The 18028-nt window shown below is 48.0% G+C and overlaps 14 non-coding genes across 14 annotated transcripts; 7 read left to right on the forward strand and 7 right to left on the reverse strand.

Moving 5' to 3' along the window:
- Positions 1 to 9846: 9846 nt before the first annotated feature.
- On the reverse strand, positions 9847 to 9934 carry trnay-gua. Its single transcript is given in 2 exon segments — positions 9847 to 9882; positions 9898 to 9934. It is a non-coding gene; the product is annotated as a tRNA-Tyr (tRNA).
- Positions 9935 to 10520: 586 nt separating this feature from the next.
- Positions 10521 to 10592, forward strand: trnaq-cug. The gene has a single exon. It is a non-coding gene; the product is annotated as a tRNA-Gln (tRNA).
- Positions 10593 to 11062: 470 nt separating this feature from the next.
- trnay-gua lies at positions 11063 to 11150 on the reverse strand. Its single transcript is given in 2 exon segments — positions 11063 to 11098; positions 11114 to 11150. It is a non-coding gene; the product is annotated as a tRNA-Tyr (tRNA).
- A 586-nt stretch (positions 11151 to 11736) lies between these two features.
- Positions 11737 to 11808, forward strand: trnaq-cug. Its single transcript has one exon. It is a non-coding gene; the product is annotated as a tRNA-Gln (tRNA).
- A 470-nt stretch (positions 11809 to 12278) lies between these two features.
- On the reverse strand, positions 12279 to 12366 carry trnay-gua. Its single transcript is given in 2 exon segments — positions 12279 to 12314; positions 12330 to 12366. It is a non-coding gene; the product is annotated as a tRNA-Tyr (tRNA).
- Positions 12367 to 12952: 586 nt separating this feature from the next.
- trnaq-cug lies at positions 12953 to 13024 on the forward strand. Its single transcript has one exon. It is a non-coding gene; the product is annotated as a tRNA-Gln (tRNA).
- Positions 13025 to 13494: 470 nt separating this feature from the next.
- Positions 13495 to 13582, reverse strand: trnay-gua. Its single transcript is given in 2 exon segments — positions 13495 to 13530; positions 13546 to 13582. It is a non-coding gene; the product is annotated as a tRNA-Tyr (tRNA).
- A 586-nt stretch (positions 13583 to 14168) lies between these two features.
- trnaq-cug lies at positions 14169 to 14240 on the forward strand. Its single transcript has one exon. It is a non-coding gene; the product is annotated as a tRNA-Gln (tRNA).
- A 470-nt stretch (positions 14241 to 14710) lies between these two features.
- trnay-gua lies at positions 14711 to 14798 on the reverse strand. The gene is given in 2 exon segments: positions 14711 to 14746; positions 14762 to 14798. It is a non-coding gene; the product is annotated as a tRNA-Tyr (tRNA).
- Positions 14799 to 15384: 586 nt separating this feature from the next.
- On the forward strand, positions 15385 to 15456 carry trnaq-cug. The gene has a single exon. It is a non-coding gene; the product is annotated as a tRNA-Gln (tRNA).
- A 470-nt stretch (positions 15457 to 15926) lies between these two features.
- Positions 15927 to 16014, reverse strand: trnay-gua. Its single transcript is given in 2 exon segments — positions 15927 to 15962; positions 15978 to 16014. It is a non-coding gene; the product is annotated as a tRNA-Tyr (tRNA).
- A 586-nt stretch (positions 16015 to 16600) lies between these two features.
- trnaq-cug lies at positions 16601 to 16672 on the forward strand. The gene has a single exon. It is a non-coding gene; the product is annotated as a tRNA-Gln (tRNA).
- A 470-nt stretch (positions 16673 to 17142) lies between these two features.
- On the reverse strand, positions 17143 to 17230 carry trnay-gua. The gene is given in 2 exon segments: positions 17143 to 17178; positions 17194 to 17230. It is a non-coding gene; the product is annotated as a tRNA-Tyr (tRNA).
- Positions 17231 to 17816: 586 nt separating this feature from the next.
- trnaq-cug lies at positions 17817 to 17888 on the forward strand. Its single transcript has one exon. It is a non-coding gene; the product is annotated as a tRNA-Gln (tRNA).
- The last annotated feature ends 140 nt before the right edge of the window (positions 17889 to 18028 follow it).

An 18028-nucleotide genomic window follows, 5' to 3' on the forward strand; every position in this document is an offset into this window, starting at 1 on the left:
TTGTCAGTCGTGTACATTCCGTAAATGTCTACCTGGGCTATGCTGCACGAATGTGACAAAGCTAGAAGCTAGCAAGAAAATAATAATAATTAGAAATTCAATGTACATTATTTTTGTCTTTATGCAACAGGTGGAAAACTTGCTCTTCAAAGTGCGTTGTCATATTTACACACCTGTAAATCAGTTATTAAAATACTTGGTAGATTTGTTAATCACCGCTGTCAGTGTTAATTTTTATTCGGTAAAAAGTGACTTGCTGGGTGACGCTAGCTGACCGATCGTTCGCAAGTAAACACCACAAACGGCGATGGAGTAGTAGCAGTTAATGGCTGACTGTGGCGAAAACCTACGACGATAACTTGCTTGGTTAACAGCAGGTCTACCAGACAGTGATATAAAAATTAGCCTGGTCAAATCACCAGTAGTCTACACATCTCTGATTGATTGACCATCAGTGCAGTCGATGTTCTTCCCCTGTAGTTCATATTGCTAATGCATGAGCACGGATAGCTTACCTAGCTCACTGGCAAGCTGATATGCTAGCTAAGCATATTCGTTTTGCCGAGAAACATAAATTGAAGATAACTGAACATAATTGTATTATTAATGTCATACATATAACGTGATTACATGACACAGTAGGCCCTACAGTCACGGATGGAAATTAAACTCCGTAAACAAGGCTGAATCCTTCTGACGTAATTTACATAGCGACTAGGCTATATGCTCAGATCGCCTAGTTTCACTCACTACGGCCAAGCGGAATCGATAAGGTTTCAGAAAATATATAACTTTTAAAGATTTAATTCAATCTTCTACTGGGACTTTTGCCATTTATCGAGGGTGTGACAGAAAATTTCGGTGCCGCTGACTATAATCAAATGTTTTTCACATTTACCGTTCGATTGACCAAGTACCATTCAAAGTACATTTTCATGGGTTAGTACTGTCAGATTGTGATAGCTACTTCACATTAACCCTGTACAGCGATCAATAAAGGCTAACAGCACAGTACCACTTAATTCTAGTAACTTCTATCACCACTGTAATTAACTAAAAAAAGGTAGCAAACGACCTTTTCTGTGAGAAATGTATTGTCAAGCTCACGCGCATACACTGCTGGCGACATTCTAAAGCTTCGTTTTGCCCTCCCTACATTTGATCATATATTTTAAAACATAACGGCAGACAGTCAGCTAGTCTCAAGTTCGTTCTGCAATCGTTCGTTCAGGTTGATGGGCTTTTCCGCACCGGACTGTCAATCAAATTGTAAAAATCACAAGACCGCTTAACTCTATGGTTTTGGCTCCAAATCGAGAAAATGGCCGCGCCCGCCATTGAGCTTCAAAACGTGTTTTAGAGACCCACGGAGAGTCAATGGGTGACGTCACAGTAGCTTTGTCCATATTTTTTACAGTCTCTGAAGCTAACTGGTTCCCGACTTGTAACTAAAAATATCGCTTATTGAAAATTGCCCCATTCATTTTCCCATTGACAAATTTGCGGGAAAACGAGGGGAGTGGCTTGGTGACGTTTTCACTTACAGGCGCTATAATTTTCTGAAATTTTGTCATTGGTCATCAAAAATGCACTGCTTTCCTATTGGCTATTTTGAAGGTGTGGGTGTGTTTAGTCAATGCTGATCCTTTACATTATCGCCAAACCACGCCACTTCTTCGCACATGTGGTACAGACATGATTGAGTGAACTGCAAAACCTGTTTGTAGCTAGCTGCTATCAGCAATCCAATTAAAACTGTTAATACCTTTTTCTTTCTTGTTTATTATTTTCTCTGATTCTTATAAGTTATATTAGTGTTCTTGTATTGTTTCACAGATGAGTTTGCACGTTTTGCAAGCTGCGTGTTTCTTCAAGTTACCAGCTCACTTGGTGGCTTGTTTAGTGATTAGCCAGCTTGCTAGCCAGCATTTTTGTATAGCCGTTTCCGTGGATAAAATCGCATTTATAATTGTTATTTTCTGTTAAAAACATTTAATTCATATTGTGGCGTTTTCGCGAGGAAGCAGAGACGGAGACTGGCTTGGCTGTTTTCGAATCGCTCCCGGGGAGCTTCGCTTTATTTGTGACATCTCCTCAAAACAGTAATTCGTAGACTGACCATCATAGCTGGGCGAAGCCTGCTTTTGTCAAACCCCGTTTGCCGTGATTGGCTGCCCCGGCGCAACGGAACTAACCAATCACACAGCCTTAACGGCACATCACTCAAAGGTCGGATTTACATACAGCGGGAAACAGCAGCACGAGACACGCAAAACAGAGACAGGCAGGGAATACAACAACAGTATTGGCTAATTGACTAATGACAGAAACATGACGGTGAAAATCATAAACCCGAGGGCTGCTAGCGCTACGGAAGCGATTCCTAGCAGGCTACACACATTCAAAATAACGAGTATTTACACGATCGCGGAGCGGGACAAGTTAACCGCTAACAAGCTAACAATTATTTAATTACACACAGGCAAGATCGCCACACAGCCCCCACCTAAAGGGTCGCTAGTCCCCGACGACCCACAATTTCTAGGCGATTTACCTCGTAGTCGATTAAATAATTCGGTAGCCGTCGCTTCCGAGTAGGTCGGCCCGCGGTGGGCTGTGCCATTTCCTCTGCTGCCGGTGGTGTAGAGGGGACAGGGCTGCTACCTTGTCCGCCAGCTGCGTCTTCGGTGGCGAGTGGTTGGTAAGGTGCGAGTCGGTCTTGGTGGAGCACCACCAGGCGCCCTCGATTTGGCATGCGCAGGCGATACGTCACCTCACTCAGCCGCTCCAAGATCTCGCCAGGCCCACGCCAATGTGACTGCAGCTTAGGAGACAGGCCCTTCTTGCGCACTGGGCAGTGGACCCACACTTTATCACCTGGCTTGAAGGCCTGCCCCTTGCAGTGCTGATCGTAGGCGCGCTTCTGCCGCAGTCCCGCAGTGTCCTGGGCCTGGCGAGAGAAGTCGTGTGCCACCCGCAGTCGTTCCAGCAGCTGGCGGAAGTAGCAGGCCTCTGTACGGGCTGGTTCCCTGCTTTCAGGCGGGGCCCCGAACACCAAATCCACGGGCGTCCGGAGCTCCCGTCCGAACATCAGGGCGGCGGGCGTGCAGAGGCTGGACTCCTGTACGGCAGTTCGGTAGGACCACAGGACCAGGGGCAGGTGGCGGTCCCAGTCTCGTTGGTGCTGGCTGGCGAGGATAGCGAGTTGTGCAGTCAGGGTCTTGTTGAACCGTTCAACCAGTCCGTCGCTCTGGGGATGGAGTGGAGTTGTGCGGGTCTTCGCTACCCCGAGCCGACTGCAGACCTCAGCCAGCACCCGCGATTCAAAATTTCGCCCCTGGTCGCTGTGGAGTTGGGCGGGGACCCCGAAACGGGCAAACATCTCCTCGACTAGCTTCCCTGCTGTTGTTGCAGCACTTTGGTCCGGCACCGCGTACGCCTCGGGCCACTTCGTAAAGTAGTCCATAGCCACAAGCACATAGCGGTTACCGGCCTCAGTGACAGGGAAGGGGCCGAGGACGTCCACCCCCACTCGCTCCATCGGGGCCCCCACCACGTAGCGTTGTAGAGGGGCGCGGGAGCGCCTGGTAGGCCCCTTGCATGCCGTACAGGAGTCGCAGCAGTGGACGTGCAGCTCCACGTCCCGGCGGCACCCAGGCCAGTAGAAGCGCCCCCTCAATCGTCGCAGGGTCTTGCTGTTCCCGAAATGGCCCGCCCCCACCGAGCCATGCACCAACCCGAGGACTTGGGGCCGGAGCGCTCGGGGAACGAGGAGTTGGAGGAGGTCGCTTCCAAGCCCGGGTGCCTGCCACCGCCGATACAGCAGCCCGTCCCGCAGCTCAAGGCTCCTCCTTTGCCCGTAGTAGGTCTTGAGCTCGGGCCCCTCAGCCGAGACCTCAGCCCACTGCGGCGGTGTTTCTGCCTCCAGCCAGCCCCTCACCTTTCTTAGCGTGCTGTCAGCCTCCTGGCCTTCCCGCAGCTGCTCCTGCGACACTGGCAGCCACCCCGCCTCGCTGATGTTAGCGGTAGCCACCGCTAGCTCCACCTGGCTCTTATCTTCCTGTCGCTGGCAGTGTTGACAATCCAGCTCAGCACAGGGACGGCGGGACAAAGCGTCGGCGTTGGTGTGGTGCCGCCCCGCCCTGTGCTCGATCTGGAAATCGCACTCCTGTAGCTCTTCTAACCACCGTGCGACTTGGCCCTCCGGGTGCTTGAAGTTTAGGAGCCAGGTGAGCGAAGCGTGGTCAGTGCGGAGGCGGAAGTGGCTACCTTGGAGATAGGGTCGGAAGTGCCTCAGTGCCTTGACTACGGCCAGCAGCTCTCGGCGGGTCACGCAGTAGTTCCGCTCTGCCCGGCTCAGGGCACCGCTGTAGTAGGCGACAGCTCTCTCTCCGTCGCTGTCCTCCTGAGAGAGGACGGCTCCCACCCCCACGTTACTGGCGTCGGTGTCGACAATGAATGGGCGGTTCACATCGGGATACGCCAGTACGGGGGCCTCCGTGAGAGCCGTTCTGAGCCGGGCAAAGGCTTCTGCGCATGCAGTGGTCCAGATGAACGGCTGGTACTTGTCAGTGAGGCGATGGAGGGGACTGGCAATGGAGGCGAAACCCCGCACGAACCGCCGATAGTAGCTCGCCAACCCCAGGAAGCTGCGCAGCTCGCCTACATTTGCTGGGGTCGGCCAATCCCGCACAGCAGTCACCTTAGCTGGGTCGGTGGCTACCCCTCGCTCACTCACAACGTGCCCCAGGAAGGCCGTCTCCCTCCGGAGCAGCTGGCACTTCCGGGGATTCAACCGTAGCCCAGCCCGGCGAATCGCCGCGAGCACGTTGTGGAGGTTAGCGAGGGCGTGCTCGAAGCTACTGGCATGTACTAGGAGGTCGTCCAGGTACACTACGCAGCAGCTTCGGGGGACGGCCGACAGCACCCTTTCCATCAGCCGCTCGAACGTGGCAGGGGCATTGCACAGTCCGAACGGCATCACGCGGAACTGCCACAACCCTTGCCCGATGGTGAAGGCGGTCTTAGGCTTCGCATCCTCGGCCATTTTGACCTGCCAGTAGCCACTCCGGAGGTCCAGCGAGCAGAACCAGCTGGACCCCGCAATGTGGTCTAGCGCCTCGTCGATGCGGGGGAGAGGGTAGGCATCTTTGCGCGTTACGGCGTTGAGGCGCCGATAATCCACGCAAAAACGCCACTCTCCGTTCTTCTTCCGCACTAGGACAGCAGGGGCCGCCCACGGGCTGTTGGAGGGCTCAATGACGCCTGCAGCGGCCATCTCTCTAACCTTCTCCTCTGCCCCCAGCCGCTTTGCTAGTGACAACCGGTGAGGGCGCAGACGAACCGGTGCAGCGTCACCAGTGTCAATGGCGTGCTGCACTAGCTCGGTCTGCGTGCATTCCTCATCGCGGGCAGCGAAGAGGTCTGCATTGTCCTTCAGCAAGCGTTCAAGCTGTTGGCATTGGTGAGGGTTGAGGCCGCTGCAGCTGCGTCGCCACAGCTCGCGGACAGCACTCACCGTCTCGACAGAGGGGGGCGCAGGTTGTGACAGTGGGGCAGGCGAGCCACGCTCTGTGTTGGTTAGCTGGGGCGGCGGCTGGTGAGGGTGGGCTGAGGCTGGCGGCGGCTGGTGAGGGTGGGCTGAGGCTGCTCGGCGACGGGTCCTCCTGGACCTGCGTTTCCTCTTGGGGGTGGCGTGGAGGGCGAGGGTGGTGGCACCGATGGAGAGCCTGGCGTTGGCGATGTCCACCGTAGCACCCCAGTGGACCAGCAGATCCAGGCCGATTATGCACGTGTCGCTGATGTCGGCCAGCCAGAACTCGTGCGTCACCACCTCTCTGTTTCCGACCTCCACGCTCACCATCTTCTTGCCCCGCATGGTGAGCCTCTGTCCCGTCACTGACTGTAGCTGAGTGGTTGTTGAGGACCAGGCAGTGTTGGGGAGCGTTCCCGGTCGCACCAGGGAGATGGTGGCCCCCGTGTCGACCAGTGCCCAGCAGGCTTGCCCATCCAGCCTACAATGCAGGTATAGCCCGCCCGCCTCTCCCAGTCGGCCCACTCGCTGTTGGATGGATTGCTCTTCCGCCCTCAAAAGGGCAGGCTGCTCTCCTGCCCTGAAAAGGGCGGGCTGGAATTTGCTTTCAGCTCTCATAATAGGACTTTGCTCAGTTCCCGCCTTCACAAAGGCAGATGAAACATTTGCTTCTGCGAGTGGGACCGAACTGGTTTCAGGCGCAGCAGGCTGCTCCTGGTTGAGGATGGGTTCTTGGGGCAGCGGTTTCCTCACAGCGCCGCCCCCGCGTCGTTTCCCGCCGGCCGTGGCGATCGGGGCTTGGGCGCTGGTGCTGGGCAGTCGCGGGCCAGGTGCCCTGGCTCGTCGCAGCGATAGCAGCGACCGCGTCGTGCTGGTGGTGGGCGCTGTCGCCGCTGTTGTGGGGGTGAGCGTGCCCAACGGACTTCCTCCTCCTCCTCGTAGCAGTCGATTTCGCGGACGTGGGGCCGGGTTGTCTGCCCTGGAACCAAGCAGAGAACGTCTTCCGCCCTCTCTACTTCCTTCAGAGCGTCGTCTAGGGAGCAGGGCGTGGTCAGGATGACGTGCTGGCGCAACCGTTCCGGGGAGAGAGTCTGGAGGAAGGCGTGCAACGCGAGCTCGTCCTGCCCTGCCGAGTCGAGGGACGGGTAGCCCTGCCGAGCGTGGAGCCGCACGTCTGCAGCCACGGTCCCCCAGCTCTCTTTTCCTTCGCGGCGGCGGCTGTTGAGCTTCTCCCGACTGCTCTGCATTGACCGCCTCTGGCCGAAACGCCTTGCCAAGGCCGTCGTCAGTGCCTTCAGATCGCCCTGTTCGGCAGCATCGAGGTCTAGCAGGACCTGCAGCGCTGGACCCTCCAGAGCGAGTGCTAGATGCGTCGCCGTCTGGCTCTCGCTCCAGCCGCAGTGACGGGCAGCCAGCTGCAGCTGGGCTAGGTACGTCTCCCACTGTGCTGCTCCACTGAACCGGGCTAGCTTCGGCTGTGCGCTAGCTGCCGTGGTGGTTGTCATGCTGGCGCTGGCTGGCGTGCTAACGTTAGCTTCCCTCTGGTGCGTTGGTCGAACAGCACTGGCTCCGTCTGGTTGTCTGGGGGCCCTCTGTCGTTGCGCCACCGAGCTCTGCAGATCGGCGCCCGTCGCCGTCTCTGCTGCCTCGGTCTTCCGCCGCCTCGGTACCCCCAGTCTGTCTTCCAGCTCTCGGATCGCCTTCTCCACTTCAGCTAGCTGAATCCCACTTCCGGACACCAATGTGGCGTTTTCGCGAGGAAGCAGAGACGGAGACTGGCTTGGCTGTTTTCGAATCGCTCCCGGGGAGCTTCGCTTTATTTGTGACATCTCCTCAAAACAGTAATTCGTAGACTGACCATCATAGCTGGGCGAAGCCTGCTTTTGTCAAACCCCGTTTGCCGTGATTGGCTGCCCCGGCGCAACGGAACTAACCAATCACACAGCCTTAACGGCACATCACTCAAAGGTCGGATTTACATACAGCGGGAAACAGCAGCACGAGACACGCAAAACAGAGACAGGCAGGGAATACAACAACAGTATTGGCTAATTGACTAATGACAGAAACATGACGGTGAAAATCATAAACCCGAGGGCTGCTAGCGCTACGGAAGCGATTCCTAGCAGGCTACACACATTCAAAATAACGAGTATTTACACGATCGCGGAGCGGGACAAGTTAACCGCTAACAAGCTAACAATTATTTAATTACACACAGGCAAGATCGCCACAATATTCAGGGAGATAGCCAACTACTTGCAAGTTAGATGACACCTGTAGCCGTTTACTAATACCATCGCCCGGTTTCAGACTGGAAAATAACCCGTTAAACCAGAGAAATTGCCGAGTTGTCTTAGAATCTTTATGGTAGCAGAATGCAGCAGGGCTGGGAGCGTCGGCATAGGAACGGACGCCGCAATGAAACTTCAAGCATGTCACAACGGGTGCAACAGCTGTTTTAGAATGTCATTGCATAGTTTTTGCAGCTCGGATCAAAATCGGCGTGACAGTAACAAATGAGACATTTGCATTGGCGTAGGAACCAGGTGGGACGTGTCCCCCTCAATGTTTATAAAGAATCGAATTGTCCCCCCCAACCATAACTCATAATCCCTCTCTCATGTAAAGCTTGCATAAGATAAAGGCTGCAACAGCAATAAAAGACTACTTAAAAATTATGCGGAAAGGTCTGTAACGCCTGTAAACATAACATGAATTATTGACTCCCCTCTTCACACAGTAGCAATGGTTTACCCCACGAAAAGTTTGAGTTTACGAAAGCACTAATGGGATATGTATTCAACAATTAGAGATGGTTGCTCAAGTCGATCATATTATGGACTTCCCTTCCCATAACCCTTATAGAAATAAAAATGGTAGGAAGAAATTTTTGCTTGTGCCGAAAGTTCTGCCACTGCAACAGCGATAGATTTACGCTCTAGCATCTGTCCAAAATGTAAACAAGCCAGGCAGTTTTCACGGTCGGGAAAACTTTTATGACAACGTCAGTTAAAGTCAGTGACTCACAGCGGTTGAAAAGAACGGTACCGGTAATCTTATATTTGTAACGTTACCTATCAATATGCCAGCTAACACCAATGTTAGCTATCAAATTGTCAATGAATGAACTATGATATCTGATAGTATGATAAGTAGCTAGCTAGTTAATAGCTGTCGGTACACTGTCGGTACACTTACAAAACTAGGCTACCTGGCGATAGCTGCACTCGGTTGCTAAAAGCAGGGAATTAACGTGACTCCCCATGTTGCAGTGTTAGTATTTTAGCCAATGTTTTGTGTAACGTGGACACGTCTTGTAAAATTACAAGTTTGTTTTAGCGATCGATATCTCTTTTTAACGTTAGCTCCCCCTCATTACATGTGCATTTGTCCCCCTGAATTTTGTGTTTTCCTTTACATTTCCACCATAAATTGATGCAGAAAAGACACAAATTGGTGAATAAAAATTCACCAGAAATGCAGGAAATGAAGTGTTTGACACTCAAAATGTCCTGGGGAAGAACCCCGAGACCCCCGCTTTTTGTCCCCCCCCCCCCCCCAAATAATCCAAATGCCCACCCAAAGATGACATCCTAGTAACACCTCTGTGTTACAGTCTCCTTCCAGGTCAACCAAGTCATATTTACCAAACAACTAAAAATCTTAATGTTTAAAAAAACAAAATGGGTTATTATGAGTTAAATAATGTCAAAATGTATCGCCCATTATTTCTAATTTGAGCACACATTAATAAAAAATTGAGGAAATGCCTACAGTATGCCGATAGTATACTACTATACCTCTGAATCCAGTGTTCCGAGTTCAAATCTCGGTGGAACCTGGGCTTTAAAAACTTTTGATGCACAAATGAAATACTTTGATGAGTTGTATTGTGATGTCACTGTGTCGCTGAGCAATGTGCATGTATGTCACAGTATGAAGTCCTTCTTGGGTACTAATATACAGGCAATATCTTCCTGTACCATTATGTGTGAGGAGAGGTTATAAGAAGGCCCGTATTTGAGCGCCCAGGCCCATTTCTTCTCAGAGTCTCCGTTTGAAGCACATTGGTTGCTACGAGTGCGTCAGGCCTCAAACTCCGCTTGTGGCTAACATTTTTGGGATCCAGGTTTTTTTTCTTTAATCGGTTATGCGAAGTCTACTCTAAAATGAAACTATTGATATTTTCATTCTAGTTTGTTTCAGGTGCTCTGCATGGTCATCACCACCTCCATACATGACATTGTCTTTGAAATTGTTGATCATAGAAACACGGATCATAAACAAATGCTGCTCTTGGAAAACACTAATCCTTCGAGCCGGAGTCGAACCAGCGACCTAAGGATTTCAACACGGGTTTCCTACAGTCCTCCGCTCTTCCAACTGAGCTATCGAAGGGTACGAAGCAAGCTTTAAGCGCTGCTTTTCACAGCACCCTCCATTAGTATCCAATCCTGTCCATTCCGATTGTTCGCTGTTGACGTAGCGCAGTCTTGCTATTTATATGTCATGCGAAGAGGCCATTTTGTGACCGGTCAGGTGACTGGGGAATGGTTTTAGGAAGGCCCATATTTGAGTGCCCTGACCTGTTTCTGTTAGAGATTCAGTTGGGAGCACATTGGGTGCTTTGGTTGTACAGGCCTCAAATGTTGCTTGGAAGCTAACAATTTTTGGGATTGGGATTGCTTTTTCCTTAAGACCAACGACTAATTCAGACCCTGGAAAACAGCTGAACTGAGTTAACTCTGTAATCTAGTGCTGTAACTGATCAATTGCTGTGCTACTCAAGTGTATACAAATTGTTTCTTGTTGGCATCAGTTGTTTAATTGGGTATGTAATATGTATGCTAAAATGGCTGTTGTTTCAGTGTCTAGTGTCTTTTGAACAGAATAGGATAAAGTAACTTCTTTATCTAGCTACAGTTCCAGAGATATTTGTGAACAAATCTCCCTCTGCCACTCTTGTCAATTTAGGCAGATGTGGGGTTCCATGGTGTAATGGTTAGCACTCTGGGCTCTGAATCCAGCGATCCGAGTTCAAATCTTGGTGGGACCTGAGCTTTAAGAACTTGTTGATGCACAAATGAAATACTTTGATGAGTTGTATTGTGATGTCACTGTGTCGCTGAGCAATGTGCATGTATGTCACAGTATGAAGTCCTTCTTGGGTACTAATATACAGGCAATATCTTCCTGTACCATTATGTGTGAGGAGAGGTTATAAGAAGGCCCGTATTTGAGCGCCCAGGCCCATTTCTTCTCAGAGTCTCCGTTTGAAACACATTGGTTGCTACGAGTGCTTCAGGCCTCAAACTCCGCTTGTGGCTAACATTTTTGGGATCCAGGTTTTTTTTCTTTAATCGGTTATGCGAAGTCTACTCTAAAATGAAACTATTGATATTTTCATTCTAGTTTGTTTCAGGTGCTCTGCATGGTCATCACCACCTCCATACATGACATTGTCTTTGAAATTGTTGATCATAGAAACACGGATCATAAACAAATGCTGCTCTTGGAAAACACTAATCCTTCGAGCCGGAGTCGAACCAGCGACCTAAGGATTTCAACACGGGTTTCCTACAGTCCTCCGCTCTTCCAACTGAGCTATCGAAGGGTACGAAGCAAGCTTTAAGCGCTGCTTTTCACAGCACCCTCCATTAGTATCCAATCCTGTCCATTCCGATTGTTCGCTGTTGACGTAGCGCAGTCTTGCTATTTATATGTCATGCGAAGAGGCCATTTTGTGACCGGTCAGGTGACTGGGGAATGGTTTTAGGAAGGCCCATATTTGAGTGCCCTGACCTGTTTCTGTTAGAGATTCAGTTAGGAGCACATTGGGTGCTTTGGTTGTACAGGCCTCAAATGTTGCTTGGAAGCTAACAATTTTTGAGATTGGGATTGCTTTTTCCTTAAGACCAACGACTAATTCAGACCCTGGAAAACAGCTGAACTGAGTTAACTCTGTAATCTAGTGCTGTAACTGATCAATTGCTGTGCTACTCAAGTGTATACAAATTGTTTCTTGTTGGCATCAGTTGTTTAATTGGGTATGTAATATGTATGCTAAAATGGCTGTTGTTTCAGTGTCTAGTGTCTTTTGAACAGAATAGGATAAAGTAACTTCTTTATCTAGCTACAGTTCCAGAGATATTTGTGAACAAATCTCCCTCTGCCACTCTTGTCAATTTAGGCAGATGTGGGGTTCCATGGTGTAATGGTTAGCACTCTGGGCTCTGAATCCAGCGATCCGAGTTCAAATCTCGGTGGGACCTGAGCTTTAAGAACTTGTTGATGCACAAATGAAATACTTTGATGAGTTGTATTGTGATGTCACTGTGTCGCTGAGCAATGTGCATGTATGTCACAGTATGAAGTCCTTCTTGGGTACTAATATACAGGCAATATCTTCCTGTACCATTATGTGTGAGGAGAGGTTATAAGAAGGCCCGTATTTGAGCGCCCAGGCCCATTTCTTCTCAGAGTCTCCGTTTGAAGCACATTGGTTGCTACGAGTGCGTCAGGCCTCAAACTCCGCTTGTGGCTAACATTTTTGGGATCCAGGTTTTTTTTCTTTAATCGGTTATGCGAAGTCTACTCTAAAATGAAACTATTGATATTTTCATTCTAGTTTGTTTCAGGTGCTCTGCATGGTCATCACCACCTCCATACATGACATTGTCTTTGAAATTGTTGATCATAGAAACACGGATCATAAACAAATGCTGCTCTTGGAAAACACTAATCCTTCGAGCCGGAGTCGAACCAGCGACCTAAGGATTTCAACACGGGTTTCCTACAGTCCTCCGCTCTTCCAACTGAGCTATCGAAGGGTACGAAGCAAGCTTTAAGCGCTGCTTTTCACAGCACCCTCCATTAGTATCCAATCCTGTCCATTCCGATTGTTCGCTGTTGACGTAGCGCAGTCTTGCTATTTATATGTCATGCGAAGAGGCCATTTTGTGACCGGTCAGGTGACTGGGGAATGGTTTTAGGAAGGCCCATATTTGAGTGCCCTGACCTGTTTCTGTTAGAGATTCAGTTGGGAGCACATTGGGTGCTTTGGTTGTACAGGCCTCAAATGTTGCTTGGAAGCTAACAATTTTTGGGATTGGGATTGCTTTTTCCTTAAGACCAACGACTAATTCAGACCCTGGAAAACAGGTGAACTGAGTTAACTCTGTAATCTAGTGCTGTAACTGATCAATTGCTGTGCTACTCAAGTGTATACAAATTGTTTCTTGTTGGCATCAGTTGTTTAATTGGGTATGTAATATGTATGCTAAAATGGCTGTTGTTTCAGTGTCTAGTGTCTTTTGAACAGAATAGGATAAAGTAACTTCTTTATCTAGCTACAGTTCCAGAGATATTTGTGAACAAATCTCCCTCTGCCACTCTTGTCAATTTAGGCAGATGTGGGGTTCCATGGTGTAATGGTTAGCACTCTGGGCTCTGAATCCAGCGATCCGAGTTCAAATCTCGGTGGGACCTGAGCTTTAAGAACTTGTTGATGCACAAATGAAATACTTTGATGAGTTGTATTGTGATGTCACTGTGTCGCTGAGCAATGTGCATGTATGTCACAGTATGAAGTCCTTCTTGGGTACTAATATACAGGCAATATCTTCCTGTACCATTATGTGTGAGGAGAGGTTATAAGAAGGCCCGTATTTGAGCGCCCAGGCCCATTTCTTCTCAGAGTCTCCGTTTGAAGCACATTGGTTGCTATGAGTGCTTCAGGCCTCAAACTCCGCTTGTGGCTAACATTTTTGGGATCCAGGTTTTTTTTCTTTAATCGGTTATGCGAAGTCTACTCTAAAATGAAACTATTGATATTTTCATTCTAGTTTGTTTCAGGTGCTCTGCATGGTCATCACCACCTCCATACATGACATTGTCTTTGAAATTGTTGATCATAGAAACACGGATCATAAACAAATGCTGCTCTTGGAAAACACTAATCCTTCGAGCCGGAGTCGAACCAGCGACCTAAGGATTTCAACACGGGTTTCCTACAGTCCTCCGCTCTTCCAACTGAGCTATCGAAGGGTACGAAGCAAGCTTTAAGCGCTGCTTTTCACAGCACCCTCCATTAGTATCCAATCCTGTCCATTCCGATTGTTCGCTGTTGACGTAGCGCAGTCTTGCTATTTATATGTCATGCGAAGAGGCCATTTTGTGACCGGTCAGGTGACTGGGGAATGGTTTTAGGAAGGCCCATATTTGAGTGCCCTGACCTGTTTCTGTTAGAGATTCAGTTAGGAGCACATTGGGTGCTTTGGTTGTACAGGCCTCAAATGTTGCTTGGAAGCTAACAATTTTTGAGATTGGGATTGCTTTTTCCTTAAGACCAACGACTAATTCAGACCCTGGAAAACAGCTGAACTGAGTTAACTCTGTAATCTAGTGCTGTAACTGATCAATTGCTGTGCTACTCAAGTGTATACAAATTGTTTCTTGTTGGCATCAGTTGTTTAATTGGGTATGTAATATGTATGCTAAAATGGCTGTTGTTTCAGTGTCTAGTGTCTTTTGAACAGAATAGGATAAAGTAACTTCTTTATCTAGCTACAGTTCCAGAGATATTTGTGAACAAATCTCCCTCTGCCACTCTTGTCAATTTAGGCAGATGTGGGGTTCCATGGTGTAATGGTTAGCACTCTGGGCTCTGAATCCAGCGATCCGAGTTCAAATCTCGGTGGGACCTGAGCTTTAAGAACTTGTTGATGCACAAATGAAATACTTTGATGAGTTGTATTGTGATGTCACTGTGTCGCTGAGCAATGTGCATGTATGTCACAGTATGAAGTCCTTCTTGGGTACTAATATACAGGCAATATCTTCCTGTACCATTATGTGTGAGGAGAGGTTATAAGAAGGCCCGTATTTGAGCGCCCAGGCCCATTTCTTCTCAGAGTCTCCGTTTGAAGCACATTGGTTGCTACGAGTGCGTCAGGCCTCAAACTCCGCTTGTGGCTAACATTTTTGGGATCCAGGTTTTTTTTCTTTAATCGGTTATGCGAAGGCTACTCTAAAATGAAACTATTGATATTTTCATTCTAGTTTGTTTCAGGTGCTCTGCATGGTCATCACCACCTCCATACATGACATTGTCTTTGAAATTGTTGATCATAGAAACACGGATCATAAACAAATGCTGCTCTTGGAAAACACTAATCCTTCGAGCCGGAGTCGAACCAGCGACCTAAGGATTTCAACACGGGTTTCCTACAGTCCTCCGCTCTTCCAACTGAGCTATCGAAGGGTACGAAGCAAGCTTTAAGCGCTGCTTTTCACAGCACCCTCCATTAGTATCCAATCCTGTCCATTCCGATTGTTCGCTGTTGACGTAGCGCAGTCTTGCTATTTATATGTCATGCGAAGAGGCCATTTTGTGACCGGTCAGGTGACTGGGGAATGGTTTTAGGAAGGCCCATATTTGAGTGCCCTGACCTGTTTCTGTTAGAGATTCAGTTGGGAGCACATTGGGTGCTTTGGTTGTACAGGCCTCAAATGTTGCTTGGAAGCTAACAATTTTTGGGATTGGGATTGCTTTTTCCTTAAGACCAACGACTAATTCAGACCCTGGAAAACAGGTGAACTGAGTTAACTCTGTAATCTAGTGCTGTAACTGATCAATTGCTGTGCTACTCAAGTGTATACAAATTGTTTCTTGTTGGCATCAGTTGTTTAATTGGGTATGTAATATGTATGCTAAAATGGCTGTTGTTTCAGTGTCTAGTGTCTTTTGAACAGAATAGGATAAAGTAACTTCTTTATCTAGCTACAGTTCCAGAGATATTTGTGAACAAATCTCCCTCTGCCACTCTTGTCAATTTAGGCAGATGTGGGGTTCCATGGTGTAATGGTTAGCACTCTGGGCTCTGAATCCAGCGATCCGAGTTCAAATCTCGGTGGGACCTGAGCTTTAAGAACTTGTTGATGCACAAATGAAATACTTTGATGAGTTGTATTGTGATGTCACTGTGTCGCTGAGCAATGTGCATGTATGTCACAGTATGAAGTCCTTCTTGGGTACTAATATACAGGCAATATCTTCCTGTACCATTATGTGTGAGGAGAGGTTATAAGAAGGCCCGTATTTGAGCGCCCAGGCCCATTTCTTCTCAGAGTGTCCGTTTGAAGCACATTGGTTGCTATGAGTGCTTCAGGCCTCAAACTCCGCTTGTGGCTAACATTTTTGGGATCCAGGTTTTTTTTCTTTAATCGGTTATGCGAAGTCTACTCTAAAATGAAACTATTGATATTTTCATTCTAGTTTGTTTCAGGTGCTCTGCATGGTCATCACCACCTCCATACATGACATTGTCTTTGAAATTGTTGATCATAGAAACACGGATCATAAACAAATGCTGCTCTTGGAAAACACTAATCCTTCGAGCCGGAGTCGAACCAGCGACCTAAGGATTTCAACACGGGTTTCCTACAGTCCTCCGCTCTTCCAACTGAGCTATCGAAGGGTACGAAGCAAGCTTTAAGCGCTGCTTTTCACAGCACCCTCCATTAGTATCCAATCCTGTCCATTCCGATTGTTCGCTGTTGACGTAGCGCAGTCTTGCTATTCATATGTCATGCGAAGAGGCCATTTTGTGACCGGTCAGGTGACTGGGGAATGGTTTTAGGAAGGCCCATATTTGAGTGCCCTGACCTGTTTCTGTTAGAGATTCAGTTGGGAGCACATTGGGTGCTTTGGTTGTACAGGCCTCAAATGTTGCTTGGAAGCTAACAATTTTTGGGATTGGGATTGCTTTTTCCTTAAGACCAACGACTAATTCAGACCCTGGAAAACAGGTGAACTGAGTTAACTCTGTAATCTAGTGCTTTAACTGATCAATTGCTGTGCTACTCAAGTGTATACAAATTGTTTCTTGTTGGCATCAGTTGTTTAATTGGGTATGTAATATGTATGCTAAAATGGCTGTTGTTTCAGTGTCTAGTGTCTTTTGAACAGAATAGGATAAAGTAACTTCTTTATCTAGCTACAGTTCCAGAGATATTTGTGAACAAATCTCCCTCTGCCACTCTTGTCAATTTAGGCAGATGTGGGGTTCCATGGTGTAATGGTTAGCACTCTGGGCTCTGAATCCAGCGATCCGAGTTCAAATCTCGGTGGGACCTGAGCTTTAAGAACTTGTTGATGCACAAATGAAATACTTTGATGAGTTGTATTGTGATGTCACTGTGTCGCTGAGCAATGTGCATGTATGTCACAGTATGAAGTCCTTCTTGGGTACTAATATACAGGCAATAACTTCCTGTACCATTATGTGTGAGGAGAGGTTATAAGAAGGCCCGTATTTGAGCGCCCAGTCCCATTTCTTCTCAGAGTCTCCGTTTGAAGCACATTGGTTGCTATGAGTGCTTCAGGCCTCAAACTCCGCTTGTGGCTAACATTTTTGGGATCCAGGTTTTTTTTCTTTAATCGGTTATGCGAAGTCTACTCTAAAATGAAACTATTGATATTTTCATTCTAGTTTGTTTCAGGTGCTCTGCATGGTCATCACCACCTCCATACATGACATTGTCTTTGAAATTGTTGATCATAGAAACACGGATCATAAACAAATGCTGCTCTTGGAAAACACTAATCCTTCGAGCCGGAGTCGAACCAGCGACCTAAGGATTTCAACACGGGTTTCCTACAGTCCTCCGCTCTTCCAACTGAGCTATCGAAGGGTACGAAGCAAGCTTTAAGCGCTGCTTTTCACAGCACCCTCCATTAGTATCCAATCCTGTCCATTCCGATTGTTCGCTGTTGACGTAGCGCAGTCTTGCTATTTATATGTCATGCGAAGAGGCCATTTTGTGACCGGTCAGGTGACTGGGGAATGGTTTTAGGAAGGCCCATATTTGAGTGCCCTGACCTGTTTCTGTTAGAGATTCAGTTAGGAGCACATTGGGTGCTTTGGTTGTACAGGCCTCAAATGTTGCTTGGAAGCTAACAATTTTTGAGATTGGGATTGCTTTTTCCTTAAGACCAACGACTAATTCAGACCCTGGAAAACAGCTGAACTGAGTTAACTCTGTAATCTAGTGCTGTAACTGATCAATTGCTGTGCTACTCAAGTGTATACAAATTGTTTCTTGTTGGCATCAGTTGTTTAATTGGGTATGTAATATGTATGCTAAAATGGCTGTTGTTTCAGTGTCTAGTGTCTTTTGAACAGAATAGGATAAAGTAACTTCTTTATCTAGCTACAGTTCCAGAGATATTTGTGAACAAATCTCCCTCTGCCACTCTTGTCAATTTAGGCAGATGTGGGGTTCCATGGTGTAATGGTTAGCACTCTGGGCTCTGAATCCAGCGATCCGAGTTCAAATCTCGGTGGGACCTGAGCTTTAAGAACTTGTTGATGCACAAATGAAATACTTTGATGAGTTGTATTGTGATGTCACTGTGTCGCTGAGCAATGTGCATGTATGTCACAGTATGAAGTCCTTCTTGGGTACTAATATACAGGCAATAACTTCCTG

This window comes from Anguilla anguilla, chromosome 5 (genome assembly GCF_013347855.1).
Source record: "Anguilla anguilla isolate fAngAng1 chromosome 5, fAngAng1.pri, whole genome shotgun sequence".
Classification (NCBI taxonomy): Eukaryota; Metazoa; Chordata; class Actinopteri; order Anguilliformes; family Anguillidae; genus Anguilla; species Anguilla anguilla.